This window comes from Mustela nivalis (genome assembly GCF_964662115.1).
Source record: "Mustela nivalis genome assembly, chromosome: 19".
NCBI classification, from domain to species: domain Eukaryota; kingdom Metazoa; phylum Chordata; class Mammalia; order Carnivora; family Mustelidae; genus Mustela; species Mustela nivalis.
Window position 1 is genome coordinate 21,500,340 of NC_139038.1, and position 22,865 is coordinate 21,523,204.

General features: G+C 51.3%; 1 protein-coding gene and 1 long non-coding RNA gene across 2 annotated transcripts in view; one reads left to right on the forward strand and one right to left on the reverse strand.

Moving 5' to 3' along the window:
- Positions 1 to 6,676: 6,676 nt before the first annotated feature.
- The window catches only part of SCNN1B (sodium channel epithelial 1 subunit beta), a 57,135-nt gene continuing 40,946 nt past the window's right edge, over positions 6,677 to 22,865 (forward strand). The window contains exon 1 of the mRNA XM_082714699.1: positions 6,677 to 6,772. The gene's annotated coding sequence lies outside the window, so the exon portion shown is untranslated. The remainder of the gene's footprint in view (positions 6,773 to 22,865) is intronic.
- Positions 14,141 to 22,865, reverse strand: part of LOC309854968 — a 44,254-nt gene continuing 35,529 nt past the window's right edge. Inside the window, exon 9 of the long non-coding RNA XR_014306504.1 lies at positions 14,141 to 21,384. This is a non-coding gene — a long non-coding RNA (uncharacterized lncRNA). The remainder of the gene's footprint in view (positions 21,385 to 22,865) is intronic.

The following is a 22,865-nucleotide window of genomic DNA, read 5'->3' on the forward strand; positions in this document are numbered from 1 at the left end:
AAACCCACATTCATTGTAGCATTATTCACAATAAGCAAATCCAATGTCCATTAGCAGATGAATGGATAAGCAAAATATGTGATATATACATACAATGGAATATTTCTCACTCTTAAAAAGGAAGAAAGTTCTGGAGCACTGGGGTGGCTCAGTCGGTTAAGTGGCTGACTCTTGATTTTGGCTCAGGTCATGATCTCAGGATCATAGGATTGAGCCCCACATCAGGCTCTGTGCTCAACAACAGTCTGTTTCTCTCTTTTCCTCTGCTTCTTCCTATGCTCTTACACTTTCTAAGGTAAATTTAAAAAATCTTTTTTAGAAAGGAAGAAAGTAAAAAAAAATAAAAAGGAAGAAATTTCTGTCACATGCTACAGCATGGATGAACCTTGAAGACATTATGCTATGTGAAATAAGCCAGACATAAAAGCACAGATAGTGAAATTCATGGAGACAGTAGAATATTGGTTACCAGAGCTGGAGGGACAGGGGCCTGGCTAATTATTGTTTAATGGATACATTACTGTTTAATGAGTTTCAGTTGTGGAAGACGAAAAAGTTCTGGAGGTGGGTAGTGATAACGGTCAAACAACAACATGAACATATTTAGTGCTGAACTATACACTTAAAAATGCTTAAAGTTGCAGATTTTATCTTACATATATTTTATCACAATGAAAAAAAAATACATTAAAAATTTTTCATGACTCAGGACTGAAGTTCCTACACTGGCCCTCCTCCGTGTTTTGACCCCCCTCCCAACTTCCTGCAGCCCCCTCTTCTCCTAGTTCACGTCCACTTCAGACACACTGGCCTCTGACAGCTCCTCAAACACACCAGGCTTGCTCTCTGTCTCAGGGCCTTTGCACTTGCTGTTCCTTCTGCCTGGTACATTCTCCCCGATATCTGCAGGGTTAGTTTCCTCACTTCCTGTAGGGTGACCATCCTATTTAAAATTCAACCTCCATCCAATCTCCTTTGGCCTGCATTTTTTTCCTCCAGAGCAGTTATTACCATGTAGAAAAAAGACTGTCTTATTTACTGTCTGTCTTCCCTCACTAGCATGTAAGAGTGTTACAGTGTTTTCAAGTTTCCAAGCCACAATCTGACCTTTCTCAGGATTCCCGGATGCAACTGAAAACCTCAATGGCAAAGTTGGAAGTTTGTTCTCAGATCTTCTTCCCTAGGTAAAGGCGTCCCGCGGAGCAGATTAAATTTTTTCTCTGGGCCAGGGCAGAGAGAAAAATGGAAAGGTATGTGCTCCGAGTGACCAGGTGAACCCTGAGCGCCAGCCTGGCTGTGCCCTGTGGGATCTGGGCTCTGTGGTTAGATTTCTGGGAACAAAGTGAAAACTGCCAGGCTTGGCAGGGGCCAGAAGCTTTTGAGGCTGGTTGGGAGGCCAGGCCAAGCAGGGACAACCGCACTCATATGCCCACAGGGCAGAGACAAGTGGGCAGGCCGGTTGTGTCAACACTGGGCACCATGGGAGTGGGGGTCATGGGGAACCAGGGCCCACTCAGCTGCCATGCAGTTGCAGACGGCCCAGGCCAAGCAGCAATGGAAGCCCTATGTCACCAGTCTACCTGACGGCTTATTTTCCAGAGAATCAGGAAGTTGATTTTTATGTGCTATTTCCTGACTTTTAAACATGGGCTCAAAAATTATTTTAATCCCATGTGGTCTGACAAAACATGTTTGAAAACTGGATCTCCCCCATTCCCCACACACCCCAGTCTAGGACTACCAGTTTACAGCTCTGTGGTTTAGCAATAAGCCTGAGAACGCGGACCTTGGTCGCTGAGAGGCCTGGTTTTTCCACGGTTTGGACAAATTCCTCGACATCTGCAAATATTTATCTGTAAAATGGGAATGAAAATAGAACCTGTCGCATAAGATCGTTTGGGAGGATGAAGGAGAGGTAGCACACATGGGCCTGGCTGGTAGTACCAGAGTTCCATAATGCTAGTTGCAGGAATTAGGCTGGAAGGGCAGAGGGCCTGGGGGAATTGAAGGGAGAGAAAGAAGAATAACAAAAAGGACAGCATGGTGTCAGCTGTGTGTTGTGGTCAGAGCCATGCTGTGGACTGCGGGAATGAGACCCGGAGATCCAGACATCCGCTTTCCACCCTTGGACTCCAACTGCCAACCAAGCCAGAGCTCCCGCAATCGGGGCCTCCACACCTGAAGGTGGCGCTGCATCTCCAAGAAGCTGTCTGTCTCAGAGGGAGATGCACGTCCGAAGCCGCCACTTCCCATCCTGTACTTAAAACACCTGCAGCCTCTCTTTGAGCCTAACTGTGGGATTTTACATCTGCGCTCGTCTTAGCTTATCTACTTTAATTTGGGCCTGGACGTTCCAGACTGTCAAGGTTCTGTTTAAAAAAAAAAAGTACTAACTGTCCCTCCTGGTTCCTTTTGTAGTTTGGATAACATTTTCACCAGAATCAGGAGTCTTTCAGGGACAAGCAACAGAAACCCCAACCCAAGATGGCTTGAGAAAAAAAAAAAAAAAAAGGGAAATGTATAGCTCCAGGCACCTACAAGGTCCAAGGGTCGGGCTACCTTCAGGTTGTGCTTGATGTGGGTCACATGACCAAGCGGGGACCCAGATGACCTGTCATCTTTCCGGCTGGGATTCATTCCTAATCAGCCTCACAGCTGCAGCTCCATGTCTGAACAACTCAGAAGCCAGTGGTACTCCGAAGGAGAAGTCTCAGTATAGACTTCCACTGGGTTAATCTGACTTGTGTCACGTTCCCTCCTTTGAACCAATCAGCATCCCAAGAGGAGTATAAGGTGCCGATCGCGGGGCTGGGGCGTCTCAATCCTGAATGGGCTGGTGATGAATGAAATGAACATCTCAAAATATCTCAAAATATGGCCGAGGGATGAGGAAGTGGTGATTACCCTAGAGCTAAATCAGGTGCAGTTGCCTGAAGAAGAATGAGTGGATGATCAGTGCCTCATTCCTTCTGAAAAGGAAAAAAAATAAATAAATAAATAACCGTATTTTTTTATGCAAAGTTTTGTTTAAATAGTAGTTATATAGTACAGCATCAAACACCCCATTGATCACCAGGTCTGGCTTGGCTGATCTTGGATCCCCTTTCCTATCTTATTATCTTCCACAAATGCATTCATCTGACTAAAGAAAGCAGAAAAACTGTTCTTCTATAATAGTACATAAATATTCTATATAATTGGGGGGGGGGGTACTTAGAGGGTACATTATGGAACCAGAGTTCCATAATGCTAGTTGCAGGAATTAGGGTGGAAGGGCAGAGGGCCATCATGAATCCACCCAGACATGAATTCATCTAACTGTGCCATAGGTCTTCAGCTAGAAAAAGTATTTTTTTTTTCCTTTAATTTGGCCACATGATCCATAGTTCTTAACACCTGGTGAAAGCCCACGTGGACGTCCTCTGATATCCTTAAGACCAGAACCCCAGGGCGCCTGGGTGGCTCAGTGGGTTAAGCCGCTGCCTTCGGCTCAGGTCATGATCTCAGAGTCCTGGGATCGAGTCCCGCATCGGGCTCTCTGCTCAGCAGAGAGCCTGCTTTCCTCTCTCTCTCTCTGCCTGCCTCTCCATCTACTTGTGATTTCTCTCTGTCAAATAAATAAATAAAATCTTAAAAAAAAAAAAAAAAAAAAAAAAAAAAAAGACCAGAACCCCAGTCCAAAAAGCCCCAAGTTCAATCTTCACGAACTCAAGCCAACTGAGAGAACACAACTCTCTTTGTTCACAATTGTTTATAATACATATCTTAAAATTGTTTAGCCTAACATCACCAGTCCATGGTTCCTAGACAACCCAATGCCAGCTCCTCCCACACTGGACATCATGACTCAGAGAAAGACACATCATCTGTACAAAGCTGCCCACAATAATATCATCCTAGAGAAGATACATCCCAATAATGTCCACCACCAGAAACTGGCCAGGAAAACCCAGGGTGTGAACCAAAAGGAAAACCCTCCCATAGAACATGGATTGGGTTGGACCATATAAGATTGCCATTATGTAGGTCAATGACAATAAAATATTAACAATTTCATATGGCCACAACTGAATCTACTAGGGCAGTGGTTTTCAAAGCGTGGTCCACAGACTTATGGGGTTGGGGCAAAGACCCGGTCAAGAGAAACATAAGATCAAAATTATTTTCATAATAATACTAAGGTGTTATTTGCCTCTTTCTCCATGTTGACATTTGTGCTGACAAAAGCAACGGTAGGTAAAATTATGTGTTTCAACGAAAACACATAAGGCAACAGACCGAATACAAAAGCAGATGCCAGAATCTAGTTGTTCTTTATTAAGCCAGATATTAAAAAGAAATTTGCAAAACTGCTAACCAATGTCCTTCTTCCCACTAATATTTTTTTGTTATGACAAATATTTTTCATAAAAGCATTTTAATTACATTAACATGTACTGGGTTTATTATTTTTATATATATTTTAAAGACTTTATTTATTTGACAGACAGAGATCACAAGTAGGCAGAGAGGCAGGCAGAGAGAGAGGAGGAAGCAGGCTCCCTGCTGAGCAGAGAGCCAGTCTCGGGGCTCGATCCCAGGACCCCGGGATCATGACCTGAGCTGAAGGCAGAAGCTTTAACCCACTGAGCCACCCAGGTACCTCTCCTTAAGGTATTTTTAAAATTTTACTTGAAGTAACTAATACTGTACACAGCCATCTGCTGCAGCTAAGTACACAGGCTCTGGATTTAGACTATCTGGGTTCAAATCCCAACTCTGACACTTCTAGTTGTGTGACCTTGGGCAATTACTCTACCTATCTATACCACTTTCCTCATCGATAAAATAAGGATACCTATTGAACCCCATGAGGTTTGAAGTCTGTGGACATCCATATACATAGACTTTGTTCTTGTTAAGTGCTATATAGTATTCCATAGAATAAGCATGCCACATTTTATTTTATTATTTCTCCACTACAAACAATGGCAATAATAAACTTCCTTCTACTTGCAAAGGTTCACAGATTTAGTGTCAAAAATCTTCTTGATTGACTCACTTTCTCCAGCAGGGCTCAGCCTCTAGAAAGTTCAGTCTCTCTGGTAGACAGAACAAAACCCTCCCAAAGATGCCTATGTTCTCATTCCCAGAACCTGTAACTGTTAAATTACATGGCAAAGGGGAATTAAGATTGCAGGTAGAATTAAGTTAGGCAACCAGCTGGCCTAGCAATGGAGAAATTATCCTGTGTTATTCAGGAAGGCCAAATGCACCCATGAGGGTCTCTAGAAGTGGAAGAGGGTACAGAAAGGAGAAAACTAGGGGCGCCGGGGTGGCTCAGTGGGTTAAGCCTCTGACTTCCACTCAGGTCATGATCCCAGGGTCCTGGGACTGAGCCCCACATCAGGTTCTTCCCTTAGCAGGAGTCTGCTTCTCCCTCTCCCTCTCCCTCTGTGCTCTCGCTCTCTCTCAAATAAATATACAAAATCTTTTAAAGAAAGGAGAGAGACAGATAGTGTAGGAGGGCTCAGCTCCCTATTGCTGGTTCTAAAGATAGAGGAAGGGGTCACAAGCCCAGGAATGGAGGCAGTATTTACAAGCTAGAAAAGACAAGAAAAGAGATTCTCCCCTAGAGCCTCTAGAAGGAACACAGTCCACCCACTTCTTGATTTTAGGGGTGTTGGATCTCTGACCTCCAGGACCGTAACATAATAAATTCATGTGTATTAAGCTAATACATTTGTCCTTACTTGTTAAAGCAAGAGAGAAAAGGAATCCAGTCTCTCCCACAGGTGGTATGGAGAAGGCTAACTTTGGGGGGTTTGCCAGGGATGTGTGAACCACGTGTCGAGGATATTGGCAAGAAAGTGGCTGAAACGATCTTCCTTGGAACCTTGACCTGCTGAAGAGACTAGAGGAGGAAAGCAAGTGAGGACAGGAGGAAAGGGGAGGGCCTGGCCGGGAGTGGAGGCTGAAACTGGGGTGCGGTGGGAGTCAAGGGAGGAAGCCCCGAGGCCCCAGCGGCCGGGGAGCCTGTTTGAATTTCTAAGGCAGAGGCGGGGCCTTCAGGGAATGGCTGGGATCCAGGAGTGACCTTGGAGGGGGCGGCTGAGTCAGAGAGAAGGAGAAGGTCACTGGGACGCAAGAGGTGAGCTAATTCCATCTCCTGGGCCCGCGGAGGTTCAGGGACAGTTTGGGGGAAATCACCTGCAGGAGTCTGTCCTTGCAAAGCTTCTAAAATCCCCAGCTGGCCCAGAGGGCAATCTGCGGGGGGTGCGGGGGGTGCGGGGGTGCGGGGCGGGGCGGAAGGGACAGGGGTGCCGTGCGTTGCCTGCCTGTGCTGCGTCTGGGTACCCCGTGGGGTAGGACCGAGCGGTTAGGGTGTGTGTAGCCTGCGATGTGCCGGGGGAGGACAGTCGGGGCAGGGGACCCACCGCACATATTGCGGCTTCCGTGGGTGCCGTGGGGGTCCGGACGTGCGCAGAGTGTGGGGTGCGCACGTCGGCGGTGGGGGTGTCGGGTGTTGTGGGGACGTGGGGGTGGCACGTGGGTGCGAGTGGGTGTGCCCGACCAGAAGCTGGGCGGCCGGGGCCCTGGACGCGGGGGTGGCCCGCAGTCGGCGCCACCAAGCTCCGCCCGCGGGCGCTCCCGGGCTTCCCGCCCCCTCGGCTGCTCCCTCCCCGTCCCCGTGGCCGCGCGCGCTCCCAGCCCCGGCGCCACAGCCTCCCCGGCCACCGCCGCCGCGGCCGCCGCTGTCACCCTCGCCGTCCGGAGCCGCAGTGGGAAACAGGTATGACAGCGACCCCGGGCGAGCGCAGGGGGCGCCCTGCCGCCGCGCCTTCCCCCGCGCGCTCCGTCAGCCCCGCCTCAGTTTCCCTGGGTGGGTGGGGGCGCCCGGGCGCCGCAGGGACCCGGCTTGGGGGCACAGGGGGAGGACCGCCTGGTGACAGAAAACCTTGGAGCGGGAGGCGGAGGGAAGGGGAGGACCCGGCGAGTCCCAGGAGGGTCGCGGTGCCGGAGAGGGCGGAGAGGGCCACGGTGTCCTGGCGCGGAGGGGCGGGGTGAGCTGTCGTCCGGGGAGGGTGACACCCGTGAAACCCGTGAGCGCCGACTCACCGCCGCGTGTCGTCAAACAGAACGGCGAGACTTCAGCCCCAGAGCATCCCAGGCCCGTGGGCCTCTGCGGTGTTCCCATTTCACAGACGGGGAAACTGCGGGGCAGAGTGTGGCCAGCCTTGCTGGTGTCTGGGTGACAATTACTGAGCCCAGAAGTCTGACCCCAGAGCCTGTGTCTTGGCCTCTCTTGTCAGCGGCCCCTGGGGGCCCCAGGGTTGGGCCTGGTCTCTGCGTGGCCCCCTGCTGGGTGGGAGTTCTGTAGTCCAGGCAGGAGATGGTTGGGAACAGTGGGTGTGTGGGGCGGCAGGGAGCAGGCCCTTCCCACCGCAGCATGGAGGGAGAAACTGAGGCACGGAAAGTTTAGGCAGGAAGCAGAAGAGCTGCTTCCACGCGTAAGAGGCACAACAGCTCCCTTGCTTCATCCCCACCCGGGAGCCGGTCCAGAAGCCAGCGCTTGTCTCAGGCAGCAGAGCCCTCTGAGAGTCCACTGGGGGACTTGTGGAAATGCCTACCTGAGGACTAAGCATCCCCGTGGCCCCCACCTGGCATCCACAGTGACTCAACCTACCTATATTGAACTGTGATTCCAGGAGGAACACAGGGACCCGTCCACCGAGCCCTTTTGGCTGTAACCTTCCAACTCCTGCCCTCCCTGCTTCCCGAAGGTATCCACCTTTGTAACTCGGGGTGTTCCTTCTGGACCTTTCCTACACCTATGCAGTCACATATGTGCATACCTACAGAAAATATATAAAATGCTTAGTGATGCTGTAGACAGAATATGTAACAGAAATGGGATAATCTATCCATATTCTGCAACTTGGACCCCCCCCCCATCATTTCTTTGAGACTTACCTGTTGTGCATATAAATCTAACTTGGTCATAAAAAGTAGGGGGCTTGGGGTACTTGGGTGGCTCAGTTGGTTAAGCGGCTGCCTTTGGCTGGGGTCACGATCCTAGGGTCCTGGGATCCAGCCCCACATCAGGCTCCCTGCTCGGGAGAGAGCCCGCTTCTCCCTCTCCCTCTGTCTACTACTCGGCCTACCTGCACTCTCTCTCAATCTCTCTCAAAAAAATAAGTAAAATCTTTTTTTTTTTAATTGGGCCTTTTAAAAAAATGATTTATTTATTTTAGAGAGAGAGAATAGGGGGCGGGGCAGAGGGAGAAACTGTAGCAGACTCAGCGATGACACATAGCCCAGAAGTGGGGGCCTCATCCCCCCGCAGCCAAAAGCAAGAGCCTGATGCTTGACCCCTCCACCACCCAGTGTCCCACAGGGGCTGTTTTAGCTTTCAGCTTTTTCTGTAAGTTGACATCTCTGGGTTAAGTAGGACTTTTGTGCTTTGTCCTAAACTAACTTCAGAAGATCTCTATTTGCAGGCCAACATCCTCTCTTCTCCATTACACATGTGCACAAACGCACACATGTGCACCGGGTGCACACACATGCACATGCGCACACCTCGCATATACATGCTTTCATGCAGGTCTACACGATACACGCACATGTGTTCACATGTGGGTGCACTGCACACAAGCAAACCCACGTCCATAGGCGCAGGTGCACATATGCACACTTCTGCCTGTGGGCAGGGACAAGCATGGCACCCCCTCTACCTGCCATCTCTGCTGAGCCCAGAGGCCAGGGTCTGAGGCGTGCCACAAGCTCTGCCTGTCCAGGCTCCAGTGGGCAGAGTTCCCAAAAGGGACAGCCTCCAGGGATCCTCTCTGGATGTCCCCAGTAGGAGCCAGGGTAATTAGGAAATGTGGCTGGCAGAGGGGAATGTCCTGGGTCTTATTTGTGTCCCACACACTTTCGCGTTCCCGTCCGGGGGATGAGCGTGTGAGTGTGCGTGTGCTGGAACGTGTGCCAGCATTTTGGTGGAATGCCTGAACACAGCCGGCTGGGGAGAAGCTGGAAGCCGGTGGCGCTCGTCCTACCATGCCACTGCTTCCTAGCCTGGGCTGTGCCCTCCCCCTGCATGAGCCGCAGCTTTCGCATCCGCACCCGGAATTGAGGACGGGGCAACCTCCCGAAACTGCGGAGCGCATCAGTGGGATGACGAAACAAAACACTCACCCAGGGTATCGTCAGTCCTCGGTAAGCAGGAAGTGTCGTCCTGGACATGGGAGACCCTGAGACGGTCCCTGGGCGGAGGAGACGCTCCGAGTCACCACCGGGCTGTCATTTCTTGTGCACACCCCGAGGCCAGGCTGGAGAATCCTGAGTGCTGAGTGGGCTGGAGGATGAGATTCCTGGTTGTTGAGCACCAGGCTCAGCTCAGAGGCACCCAGAAGCAGCAGGTGAATTGTGCTTCCTGCCCCGTGCGAGGGCACAGCCGTGAAGTGAGTCGAGGTCCCCACCTTTGAGATACAAGAGACAGCAGAAGTTGCCAAGGGCAGCCTGTGGGCAGCCTTTGGGAGGCCCATCCCGCTCTTTACATTTTAGATTACTCTCAAATTTTAAAAAAGTAGGAGACGTCACATACAACTCTGTAGGTCCGGGACGCCTGGGTGGCTCAGTGGGTTAAGCAGCTGCCTTCAGCTCAGGTCATGATCCCAGCGTCCTGGGATCGAGTCCCACATCGGGCTCCTTGCTCCACAGGGAGCCTGCTTCTCCCTCTGCCTCTGCCTGCGACTCTGTCTGCCTGTGCTCGCTCTCGCTCGCTCTCTCTCTGACAAATAAATAAATAAAATTTAAAAAAAAAAAAAAAAAAACTCTGTACGTCCGGATCCCCTCGAGAAATCAAAAGAGCGGACAGCTCCAGGCCCAACATTCAGCTACCCCCTTCTTCAAGGGGATGGGTACCGTCCACACGGTCCCCACTTGGCCCACTCCTCGTTCGTAAAGAACAGCATGCCACAAAATCTGACTCAAAACCTAGACTCACAGCGGGCGTCTACATCTCAGCCCAGCCACAGACCAGTGGTGTGGTCTCGGGGAAATTGTTGAGCATTTTTGTGACTCCATTTCCCCAAAAGGAAAAGTGAGCACTTGCCTCAAAAGGTTATTTTAGGCATTAAATGAGTCCACAACCTAAGCCTCTTAAAACATTGTGTGGTGTACAGGCCTCGCTAAGCGTTGATAAATTCTGTTAGCTGTTAGCCACCCAGTCCCTGTGATCGCAGAGTTTGTACTCCTGAGTGCGCTTGATACAAATAAACAATCTGGAAACACAAGTGAGGGAGGAAGAAAGAAAGGAAAGGAATGCTTTGAGCCCCTTTTTCAATTAGCAATAATCGCGCCTCGGATAAACCTCATTGGCTACGATACTGCCACTGCGCAAAGCTTGAGCCCCTTTTTCAAATAAGAAGCTGCCATCCTTGATAATTTTTCTTCCCAAAGACAGGAAGAGGACAGCTTTTCAGGGAAAAGATACAGAGGAGGGGATTCTAAGGTGGGTTTTGAAGGATGCATAGGAGTTTCTCTGGAGCTGTAGGGTGAAAAAGGCTTTGCCCCACAGAGAAGACAGGAAAGGACCTTGAGATCACAATGATGGGGCTTATGGCAGGAAAGGGGATGAACATTTTTTGCGCACCTACTGTGTGCAGCTGTTCTTAATCATCACCCCGCTGGGGGCGGTGCACACCCTCACAACGCCCCTGGCAACGAGGTCTGTGATCCCCCATTTACTGATGAGTCAGAGGCTCAGCGGGGTGAGCACGTGCCTGAGAGCTTGCACAGTGGGTCAGTAGGAGATCTGGGGTCAGACCCAGATCTGTCCGATTCTAAAGCCCGTGCACCCCCCTCTGAGCATGGTTTCTCCTCGTAAAGGAGATAGTCCTATCAAAACCTACCGCACAGGTTTGTTGTGAGGATTAGATGAGAAAATTAAGGCACAGACCTCGGCACGCGACCTGGCAGAGAGCAGTTGCTCTGTTATTTTCCTTGGAACAAAGCCTGTGTTTCTCCAGACCTCTCAGCCTCACTCAGACCAGTTGGGGGAGTCCAGGGAGCGAATGAATGGCCTGGGCCAGCGGGTCTCAAACTGTGGTCCGTGGACCAGAAACATCCGCGTCAGCATCAGCTGGAGCTGGTTTGAAGTGTGAATTCCCAGACCCACCTTAGACCTACGGAATCAGAGACCGGGGCTGGGGCCCGATATTTGACAAACTCTGCAGGTGATTCTATGGGTGCTGAAATTTTCAGGATCCCTGGCCTAGAGGAAAGCTTCAAATGAGACCCCCTTCAGCCAGCTGCGTCCACCTCCCACTAGAATTTTCTCCGCAGGAAGTCCAAAGCTGGAGGATATGTCCTAAGACAGAAGCATGTCCCCCTCCACGCTGGGCAGTTCCTGAGGGGCCTAGTGGAGGTCCTGGGGCTTTTATTCTTTGGAACTTGCTCTCCTTTCTAGTTTTACAGCCTCTAGTCTGCCCACCTTGAGGGTCTGGGGCAAGATTTGGCTTTTAAGGAGCTGAAAGTAAGGCATACCCCAGGTAGCTGAGGACCATCCCCTGCCCCCCCCCCCAAAAGCCTGTTATTAGAGACCCTTCTGTGCCTAGGGGGCTCGGTGGGTCGTCCCTTCTCCCTCTGCCCCTTTGAGAACATGAGTCCAAGCAGGAGTCCTGAGCAGTGGGGAATGACCCCAGTACTCTGCAGCAAGAGCCATTAAGGAAGTCCCAGGTCAAGTGACAGAGAAGTGAGTCCAGGCTGGGGACAGTAACATACTGTAGAGGACCTCCAGTCCAGAAGCAGGCTCCTTCCATGTGTCCTCTTTGAAGCGCTAATGAAGACTGGGAGGCATTCGGGGTGCTTGGGGGGCGCAGTCTGCCTTCGGCTCAGGTCATGATCTCAGGGTCCTGAGATCAAGCCCCACATCGGGCTCCCTGCTCAGTTGGGGGTCCCCATTCCTCTTTCCCTATCCCTACTGGTGTTCTCTCTCTCTCTCTCCCTCTCTTATTTTTTTAAAAAGGATGGGAGGCAGTGTAGCCTAACGTGTGGAAGCATGGCCTTGTCTTAAAGATCAAAGTTGCTGAGACTTGCCTACTTAAAAATCAGTATTTCCTGTATGACCCAAACCAAAAGCACCCATCAGCCTGCATATCAAACTAGTAAAAAAAATAATAATAATAAATCTGTCACTTCTGTGGCAAAGAGTTGATTTCACGGATAAAGAGCTCTTACAAATCAAAAAGCAAGCATCCCATCCACAAAAGAAAAAAAAAGAGAGAGAGAGAGAGAGAGAGAGAAGGATATGATTTGGCTGTTCACGTAACAAGAAGTACATAGAAAGAAGCATAAATTCAAACAGACGAAAAGATGCTCAACCACTCTTCAAAAAAAAGAGAATGGCACCGCCAAACCACCGTGATCCTGTTTTCCACCTGCCAGCTCCCTGGGTTACGCTCCATGTTGGAAATGGGGGTGGGGGTGACCAGCACGCTCCAACTCTGCCAGTGGGAGCACGGACTGGGGTACCCTCGGGGCAGGGGGAAGTTAGGAAACTGTTGACATTTAAGAGGCCCATACCTCAGGGCTCTGCAATTTCACCTGCAGGAATTTACCCAGTGGATATGTTTGCATTGGGCACAGCATGTTTGAGCAAAGATAGTCAGCGTCGTGCCTAAGAGCAGAGAGCTGCAAAGTAAACACTCATCAGAAAGGAGCGAAGTCCAGTAGGTGTGGGAAGAGCCACACAAGAGAATACAATGCAGGGCGCCTGGGTGGCTCAGTGGGTTAAAGCTTCTGCCTTTGGCCCAGGTCATGATCTCAGGGTCCTGGGATGGAGCCCCGCATCGGGCTCTCAGCTCAGTGGAGAGCCTGCTTCCCCCTCTCTCTCTGCCTCCCTCTCTGCCTGCTTGTGATCTCTCTCTGTGTGTGTCAAATAAATAAATAAAATCTTAAAAAAAAAAAAAAAGACAGAGAGAGAGACAGAATACGATGCAGCCATTCAGAAGAAAGCAGTAGCTTCTTTGTGTATGGGTGTGGAACCATCTCCCAGATCTATTGATAAAAGAGAAAGGCAGGGTATGCAACAGTACAGCACTCCGCCATCTGTGCGCAGAGTCCCTTTACAAAAAGACAAGCTAAGCACATATATGTAGATTATTGCATGCACACCTTAAACCCTGGGGGACACTCGGGAAGCCTGTGGTAGTGGTTGACTTTGGGGAGGGAAGCACAGAGAGCTTAAGTAACTTGCCTCAGGTCACACAGTGGAGAAGTAGAGAGCCAGGGTTCTGACCTCTGGAGGTTAGCACGCCCAGGTTAAGAATCCCTGCATCTGGGCGCCTGGGTGGCTCAGTGGGTTAAGCCGCTGCCTTAGGCTCAGGTCATGATCTCAGGGTCCTGGGATCGAGTCCCGCATCGGGCTCTCTGCTCAGCAGGGAGTCGGCTTCCTCCTCTCTCTCTCTCTCTGCCTGCCTCTCTGCCTACTTGTGATCTCTCTCTGTCAAGTAAATAAATAAAATCTTTTAAAAAAAAAAAAAAAAAAAAAAAAGAATCCCTGCATCTTTTGTGTATTCCTACCAGCTCGGAAGATTTCTTCTGCATTTATATTTTGTTATTTACATTATAGAAACAGAGAATTTTTTAACTTTGCAAATACAAAGTGAAATAAAAAACAGATGATGTTTTTGCAAACTCCTTAGACCCTGTCCCCATCTGGACCTGCTGGTCCTGGTATTTGCTCCAGTGGGCTTTCCGGTCTCCCTGTCCTCCTCATCCTGGCCTCCTATGATAGCCCCAGAGATGCAGAGAAAGCACTTGGCGAGGACAAAGTCCTTTAATCCTTGCAGGGTTCCTGTGAGCCAGACCCTCTTGCACAGCCCCATTTGCAGGTGGGAAATATTCACAGCTCAGAAGTGGTGGCACCAAGGACTGGAACCTGTACAATCCCCCACGTACTTTTTAAAAGATTTTATTTATTTTATTTATTCATTTGACAGAGATCACAAGTAGGCAGAGGAGGCAGGCAGAGAAAAAGGGGGAACTAGGCTCTCTGTTGAGCAGAGAGCCCGATGTGGGGCTCAATCCCAGGACTCTGGGATCATGACCTGAGCCAAAGGCAGAGGCTTTAATCCACTGAGCCACCCAATCTTGAGGACTGCAGGGCATGGGGAGTCGTGGACCAGTGGTACCCCCACAACAAACAAACCCCCTTCCTTGCAGACTTCTGGAACAACCTGGGCAGCCTTGCTTCCTCCTGATGTGCCAGGGAGCTCATTCCCGAGCCCAGGTCTGGAAGGAAGGCTAAGACCTGGCAAGGCTGGTGCGCCCTTGGGCAGGAGCTGCTGGAGAGCTGGCTGCAGGGCCGCCTCCCCAGACCAGCGCCCCCGCCCTCTGCAGGCGGATTCCTGTGGCTGATTCCTGCAGGCTCATCCACTGTGGGTCTCTCACCTCTGCTCCACGTGTGGACCTTGTTGATTTTCTAGTTGAAAGTCACCACCTCCCACCCCAGGAAGGATCAGCTTTGTCCTTCCGCCACGGTTTGTGCTGCACTGAGGAGCTGTGCAGGGGCTTTGAGGAGTTTGGTGAGAGGGACCACGAAGGACCTCTCAAATGGAGGGAGGGGCCGCATACTGGGCCAGGAGAGTCCTGGTTGACGGCTGACTGCGGGGGGAGGCCATTCCTGTCCTCAGAGGTCCTCAAAGCATGAGCACTGAGGTTTTCCAGGAGTCCTCGAGAGGCAGTTTGTCCAATTGCTGAGTTTGGGAGTCAGCAGTTGGCATTGGAGCTGGGCTCTGTGTGACCTTGGGCTTGATACTTAGCCTCTGAGCCCCAGGACTGGCCTGCGGCCTGGGGATCGTAGCACCAACCCCCCGCAAGGGCTCCGGGCAAGCTGAGTGTGCCGCACCTTAGCTCAGGGTCAGGGGTCCCTCAGTCACCAGCCCTACCCCTCTCCCTGCTCCAGTGAACTCCACAAAGGCAGTGCTCCTCTGCAGGGCTTCCAGAACAGAGGAGGGTGGGGCCGTGGGAGGCCAGGAGGAACACCTTCACCTGGAGAGCTCAGGGAAAGTTGAAAGATCAGATCGGGGCCTGGCTGTGTGTGTCCAGGGAGGGGTGATGTTCAAGTGCAGAGCAACTCACACGCTGTTGGAACAGGAGCCAGTGGGACACCTCTGGCACGAGATAACACACCGGTGGCAGCCCGGCCACGGCGGACGGGCCCGGTGAGAAGGTCTCCCCCCGACACATATACAGAAGGCAGAACCTGGAAGAGCAGGGTGGTGGTTGAGGGGCAGCGGAAACATCTCGATCACGTAGGGAGCACTCCCTGAAGGCTGCAACACTCGTCCTCCGGGGTTTAAACTTCTGGAAGGCAAGGTTTTGTCTGTTTTCTTCACCGCTTTGCCACTGCAGCAATGGGCCAGGCACTGGACCTGCAGCGCTGAGCAAGCCACGTCTCCCAGCCCCCAGGAAACCCCTTGGTCCCTCCTCGGAGACTCCCTCTCCATCCTCGTTTCGACTCCCGAACTCCCACGGGGGCCCACCATTGGCTGAACGGGTGGGGATGACTTCTTGTCGGGTCTTATGATCTGGTTGGCTAAAAGCCCCAGCCTAAAGGCTGCTGCCCGAAGCCTGTGGTTCCCTCAAGGAGTGTGGCCACCGCACCAGGGAACCATGCTGCTTTGCTCACCTTACCCGTGGGGGTGAACTGACTTCAGGGGTCTCTTCCAACACGTGATACGGTTCGTCAGATAAACACTGTTGAGGCCCATGTGGCTTTCTTCTCTACAGTAATAATAATAAAAGCGGACAGTGCTTTTTAAGCGCACATGCCGTGCCAGGCTCATGCGTTATTTCACAGAATCCTTTCAGCAGCCATGAAGGGTCGGTACCGGTATTCTTCCCATGTGGCCCCTGGGGACACTGAGCACAATGCAGTGAAACGGGAGGTGTCCTTGTCTGAGTTTTGCAGATAAGAAAAATGGGCTCAGAGAGGTTAAGTAACTCGCCCGAGGTCACACAGAACGGGCGGACGGTGGGGCTGGGACTCAAAGCCAAGCAAACGGTCTGGCCACAGAGCCCCCTCGACTCTCCCCATCCTGCTTCTCCCGGGCTTCCAGGTGTCATTTGAGAAGTGGGTGCGGAGGAGTGGAAAGTTTTACTCCCCGAGTTGGTTCTTGAAGCCCTTGGCTCACCTGCGGCCAAGTGTAAGGTTTCAGCTGTTTGGTTCCCAGGAACTGCCCTGGGTCACCGTGCGGGTGACGATTCCAATCTCTCCCAACAGAGAGGGGCCGCCCCAGAGCCCAGCTTGCGTGTGGCTTTGACTCTTAGGGCAGCAGCCCCTCACCTTCCAGGGCACCCAATTCATAGCCTCTACATTTTCCTGGAGGCCTGGCTTCCTCCTGCCCAGGGGCTGGGCCTGCCTCCCAGCAGCTCCGTTTCAAAGCTCAGGCCCAAGGCCTAGAACACCATGCTGGATTTTAGAGCTTGGCAGAAAATGCAGGCTTTTGCTGAAAAAGGAGGCCAAGGGCCCTTTCCCCTTTTCTTATCTTTGATTCATGCCTTTTACCTGGCATTTGAGGAGGAAGGTGTGTACACTTCATAAACTCCAGTGCAGCGGAACCCACTTTGTGGATCCAGGGCAAGAGGAGCCCAGATGAACCCAGCACTTACAGGGCATGGACATAGGACAGACACAGCGAGCCACGTTTGGCCCAACTTAGCTCATTCAATCTGCACAGCTCTCTTATCCGCTAGGTATATCACTGCTGTCCCCCTGCCGTCATGGCCGTCATCACCTCCATCACCGTCATCATCATCATCATCGTCACTTTCTTTTTTTTTTAAAGATGATTTATTTATTTGACAGACAGAGAGATCACAAGTAGGCAGAGAGGCAGGCAGGGGGAGGGGAGCAGGCTCCTGCGGAGCAAAGGGCCTGATGCGGGGCTCGATCCCAGGACCCTGAGATCATGACCTGAGCTGAAGGCAGAGGCTTAACCCACTGAGCCACTCAGGCGTCCCCACCACTTTCAGCACCATCATCATCCCCATCATCTCCGTCACCTTCAACACCTTCATCACCATCACCATCATCATCACCATCACCACCATCACCATCATCACCATCACCATCATCACCACCATCACCATCATCATCACCATCATCATCACCATCACTATCATCACCATCATCCCCGTCATCTCCTTCAACACCTTCATGACTCCATCCTCGCCTTCATCACCATCACCATCATCCCCAACATCTCCATCAGCACCAGCAGCAACATCATGGTCACCTGCATGGCTTCCCAGACCCAAGACCCCACATGCAGATGAGGAGCCAGACTCAGAAGACAGGACACAGCCATCTTCTAGAGAGCTGGTTAAGAGTTTGGGCTCCAAAGTCCAAAAGGCCCAAATTTGAGTCCTAGCTTGACACTTTCTAGTTGTGTGACTTTGAGCCAGTGATTTAACCTCTCTGAACCTCAGCGTCCTTGTCTGTAAAATGGAGGGGATCACAGTTCCTGCCTCGTGGGGTTGTGATGAAGGTCACACGAGCTGGCGCAGGTAAGCCTTGGCACAGGGCCTGGCTCAGATCATAAAAGCAAAGCAAACATAGGGAAGCACTGTGGTAAGGGGAGAACCTGAGTGTTTGTTTAGGAGTTCCCAGCAGCCCTCAATGGTGAGGGGCAGGTGCTGCCCAGCGTGAGAACGGGCCCTGGAGGGCCAGCTCAGGGCAACTTGGAGGTTCAACTGGAGGAGGATGGAGGAAGGAGGTCCCAGGAGGAATCAGCCTCTTCCTGCTTCTGACCCAAAGCCTTCCCCAAAGCTGCCAGCCCGGCCCCTACCATCCAAGGTGTCCTATCCTGCTGGGCCCTAATTCCTTTTTGATGATATAATTCCAGACAGCAGTAATAGGTGAGCATCCAAGGTCAATCCTATGCCAAGGAATATGAGCATTTCCAAGGCTGCTGTGAATGGCTAGGTAGGCTGTGTGCTCCACAGGTCCATGGGTGTCATTCACATAGAATACACTGTGAATGATACTACCTAGAGTTGTGCAGTACACAACCTGCACAGCTGTACAGGGCAGCTCTCTGAGCCTCCTTCTTCCTGGAGAGGGTGCTGGATCCCTCTTTGGTGTCCTAGGTCTGGCTGCAGTTCAAGGCAGAGAAGACTGAGTGGTGTCTAGATGCCAACTGAGATACAGAGAGACCAAGTGTGCTACCTAAGGCTTGTTAGGAGGCTTAAGGAGATTGTGTCTGGCATTGTGGTGACTGGTGATGGATTATTGATTGTCCTTAACATAGATTATTGAGAGCCCATAAAGCAAAGTGGTTATGGAAGCAGCTCCAGAGTCAGACACATGGATTCAGTTCTGCTCTAATACTCTTGCTGTGTGACTTTGGGTGAATCATCTGACATCTGTGTGCCTCAGTCTCCTTGTCTAAAAATTGGTACATAAAAAATAAAAAATAAAAACAAAAAACCAGGTATCTGATAATATACACAGGCATGTACTAGTTCTCTGGCACAGAGCTGCTGTGAGGACCTGAGATGACCCAAGCTCTCCGCCCGGTGCCTGCCGTACAGTTCAGTTGGTCACTCCATGCTAAACCTCAGTGAGGCCACCAGCCTGGAGAGTAGGGCTCGGAGTCGCCCATTGGAAGGCAGCTCTCTGAACTCCTGCCAGGGTGATGAGGGATTGGGGGCCCAATCTAAAGTCCATGGCCGTGAGCCAGACCAAGCCACCACTTGATGGGGCTTTGTCAACACAACCTTTTCATATTCACGAGCTACTAAGGTTGCAGAGATTGTGTAGGGGAGATCATGTGGGAAAATACCGGGAAGGAGAAGGCCTGCGCTCTTGGCCTTCGTGCCCTCCATTCTTTCCTCCGGCCCAGCGATCAGCCAACTATGGCCCCAAGACCAGGCTCGGCTCACCATCTGTCTCTGTGCAGCCCACGAGCTAAGCATGGTTTTTCTGCTGCTGAAAAAAATCAAGACGGGTGCCTGGGTGGCTCAGTGGGTTAAGCCTCTGCCTTCGGCTCAGGTCATGATCTCAGGGTCCTGGCATCGAGCCCCGCATCGGGCTTTCTGCTCATCGGGGAGCCTGCTTCCCCCTCTCTCTCTCTCTGCCTGCCTCTCTGCCTACTTGTGATCTCTGCCTGTCAAATAAATAAAATCTTAAAAAAAAAAAAAAAAAAATCAAGAGGGCGCACCTGAGTGGCTCCTTCAGTAAGTGGCTGACTCTTTGATTTCGGCTCAGAACACAATCTCAGAGTTATGGGTTCATGCCCTGCACTGGGCTCCACGCTGAATTGTGGGGAGTCTGCTTGTCTCTCTCCCTCTGCTCCTCACCCTGCTCACCCACGCTCACTCTCTCTCTCTAAAATAAATAAATAAAATCTTTAAAAAGGAAAAAAAAATCAAGAGAAAAGTAATATTCCATTACTGTGCAAGTACAACGAAATTGAAAGTGCAGCGTTCATAAATGAAGTGCTGTTGAAACACCAGCCACGTTCAACCATTCCTTCTTAACTCTGGCTGCTTTTGCACTATCGTGGCTGCCTGGGGTGGCCGTGATGGACCTGGACACCCGCAGAACTTGAGCTAGCACCATCTGGCCCTTTACTGAGAAAGTTTGCAGACTGGCTATAGCCTGGTCGTTCCCAGACTGCTGCTCATTGGAATTAATTGGAATTGGGGGGGGCTTTTTCAAGCATATTAGGCGATCTGGGGTTGGGAGTCAGGTGTCAGCGTTTCGCCCAGATCTACAGGTGATACTTTTATGCTGCCGAGTTGGAGAACCCCTGTCCCAGCCCTTCTTGAGTCTTTGCTGTGTGTGTGCCTCTTGCCATGCCTGGGAGGGCCGTGGCCAAGCAAGGAAATCTTACCCAGAGTGTAAGGCACATTTCCTGCCCCAAGTCCTGTGAGCACACTTGTAGGCTGGTGTGCCAGCTGGCTTCATTTTTGGGTGCGTCACCTGCTTGGCTCCTGAAAGCATATGAGTATGAGACTCCTTGACTTACCGGTAGGGAACTCCAGGCTAGCGCATCTCGAATTTTAACACGCGTATGCGTGCCCTGGGGTCTTGGCAAGTGCAGACTCTGATCCAATAGGGCAAGCGGGGCTAGGGTGTTGCGGCGAGAGGATGCTGACCTGGGGTCCTGCTGCCATACTTTGAGTAGTAGGCTGAACGCCTTCATTCTCGAACTTCAGCGTGGCCCCGAGTCTCCTGGGCTGCTGTTCAAATCCAGAGTTTCTGGTTCAGGAGGTCTGGAGTAGGGCCTGAGGACTTGCCTTTCTAACCAGTTCCCAGCTGATTCGGCTGCCGCTGATCTGCAAGCAGACTCTGAGAGATATGGTTCGCAGCTGTGCCCTGTGTGCAGGACCCAACAGCTCTTACTAGGGGTGAGGGTCCTCCGAGGTCCCCCAGATGGCCAGATGTCCCCTCAGAGGTCAGACTCCTTGACACGCAGCTGTTGCCAAGGGAATAAGGTCTTTGTTGTCTGCTTTGGTCAATTTTCTCTTTGACCAGACCCAAGCGGCTTCCTCAAGTTCAGGCCCACCACTTAAAAACATAGCAGAGGGGCCTGGAGAACTTTCTGTGTGTTGCAAACCTCTTCCCCATTCCAAGGGATTCTGATCTGGGCATTTTACGACAAAGGCCTCCTCCAGGAAGGTCTTGCATTAGCTACCACGGGAGGTGGGGGGAGCCCTGCTCAAGCAGATTGGAGCCCCAAGCCCCCCGGGGTGGGGGCGGGGAGTTGTTAGGTGGGCGCAGGCCTTCAGCTCCAGGCCTGTAGCCACCGGTTGTGGCTGTTGTCACCTCAGGGATGTGGGCAGGGCTCTCTCCATCCGCCCAGCTCCATCCGCCATGACTGCCTTGAACAAGAATGACCACCCAGGCCAGGGCCAGTGCCCTGAAGTCCTTGAACTTGAGAGGGCGGGCAGCTGGATCTGGATGGGTGAGTTTAAGAAGATGAGAGATTATGAATCATTTCACTCGCTTCCTGGACCCCCGAGAGCAGGGACTCTGACTTCAGGAGCTCTTCACCTCCAGAAGCCAGAAACCCCCACCTACTGTCAGGCCCAGGCAGAGCCTTCAAGTCCCACTGGACAGGACTGAAGCTTGCCCAGTCCTTGTGCAAGCTCCGGCTCTCCACTCACCTCCAGGGCAGCCTGGGGCCGTCAGCCGGGCCATGCAGGCTGCGGTTCCTTGCAGGACTGGTTAAAGGAGAAGATGCAGGTGAAGTCCTGTGACCTTTCCTGGACCACGTTAGGTGCTCGACCAACGGGAGCTGCTATCGTCAGCATAATAGTAGATACTAGTTGTGATCATTTAGTTGTGGAAACTGTTCTGCTGTCTGCCTCCCACTTTCCTGCAGCCTGGAAGACAGAACCTTGCTTACACTCAAAAACAAACAAACAAACAAACACCAAAAAACAAAAACAGAAAAACCCCACACCCATTTGGCCATGCTTCCAGGTGAGCGCTGTCCAGTATAATTAGAACACAAGTCACAAATCTGAGCCATACAAGCAACTTAAAATTTTTCTGAGGGCTGTACTTTTTTTTTTTAAGATTTTATTTATTTATTTGACAGACAGAGATCACAAGCAGGCAGAGAGAGGGGAGGAAGCAGGCTGCCTGCTGAGCAAAGAGCCCGATGCGGGGCTCGATCCCAGGACCCTGAGATCATGACCTGAGCTGAAGGCAGAGGCTTTAACCCACTGAGCCACCCAGGCGCCCCAGGGCTGTACTTTTTTTAGAAAGAAAAAAGACACAGGTGAAATTAATTTCAGTAATATGTTTTGCCGAGCCCATATATCCCAAGTATGAGCAACATGAACATGGCATCTGTATTTAGACTTACTAATGAGATTTTTTATTTTTTAAATTTTTTTCAAGATTTATTCATTTGACATAGGGGGAGAGCGAGAGAAAGACAGAGAGAGGCAGGCAGATGGAGAGGGAGAAACAGATTCCCCGCTGAGCAGGGGGCAGGATACAGGGCTCGATCCCAGAACCCCGGGACCATGACCTGAGCCGAAGGCAGATGCTTAACTGACTGAGCCACCCAAGCTCCTCACTAATGAGGTTTTAAAAATATTCAGCACATCACTTAAACATTTTTAATTGTGCTGAAAATATAGAACATGAAATTTACCCTCTTAACCATCACTAAGTGTATGTTACAGTGGTGCTAAGTACATCTGTGTTGCACAGCCCATCTCAAGAACTCTTTTCATGTTGCAAAGCATTAATATTTTAAGTCTCTGTTTCTTGTATGATTTCTCTGAAATCCAAATTGGGTTTTTTTTTACACCGAGGGCACATCTCCATTGGACTAGCGGAGTTTCCAGCACTCCCTAGTTGCCGGGTGTGGTAGCGGCTTCTGTGCTCGACAGAGCAGCTCCATTACTGGGGTGAAGACAGCAGCAAGAGACATGCAAGGAGCACCCGCGGGGCTGGTTGGAGACAGACAGGAAACGAATGACTGGATGAGAGTCTCCCAGGGCATTAGGTTCTACAGAGAAAGTAAATAGGTCTGGGGGCTGGGGCACTCTGGGGAGGGGGTTGGGAGTCAGGTCACCCCTGAAAGGTGGCACTGGAGCTGAGGCTTCAAAGAAGCAGCTAGCCCTTGGAAGCTAGATCTTGGGTGACAGTCCTCAACTCTGCCTGTGTATGACTCAAGGCAGAAATTAAAAAAAAAAAAAGTATAGATGCCAGACCTGCCTCCCCCTGCGGAGCCAGAGTCACTGTGTGAGGCTCGGGCATGTATGTCTCCTAAGAGCTTGCTGAGCGAACCTGAGGCATGGCCAGCTTTCCTGTTCCACTCCGCACAAGCAGCAAGTGCAAAGGCCCT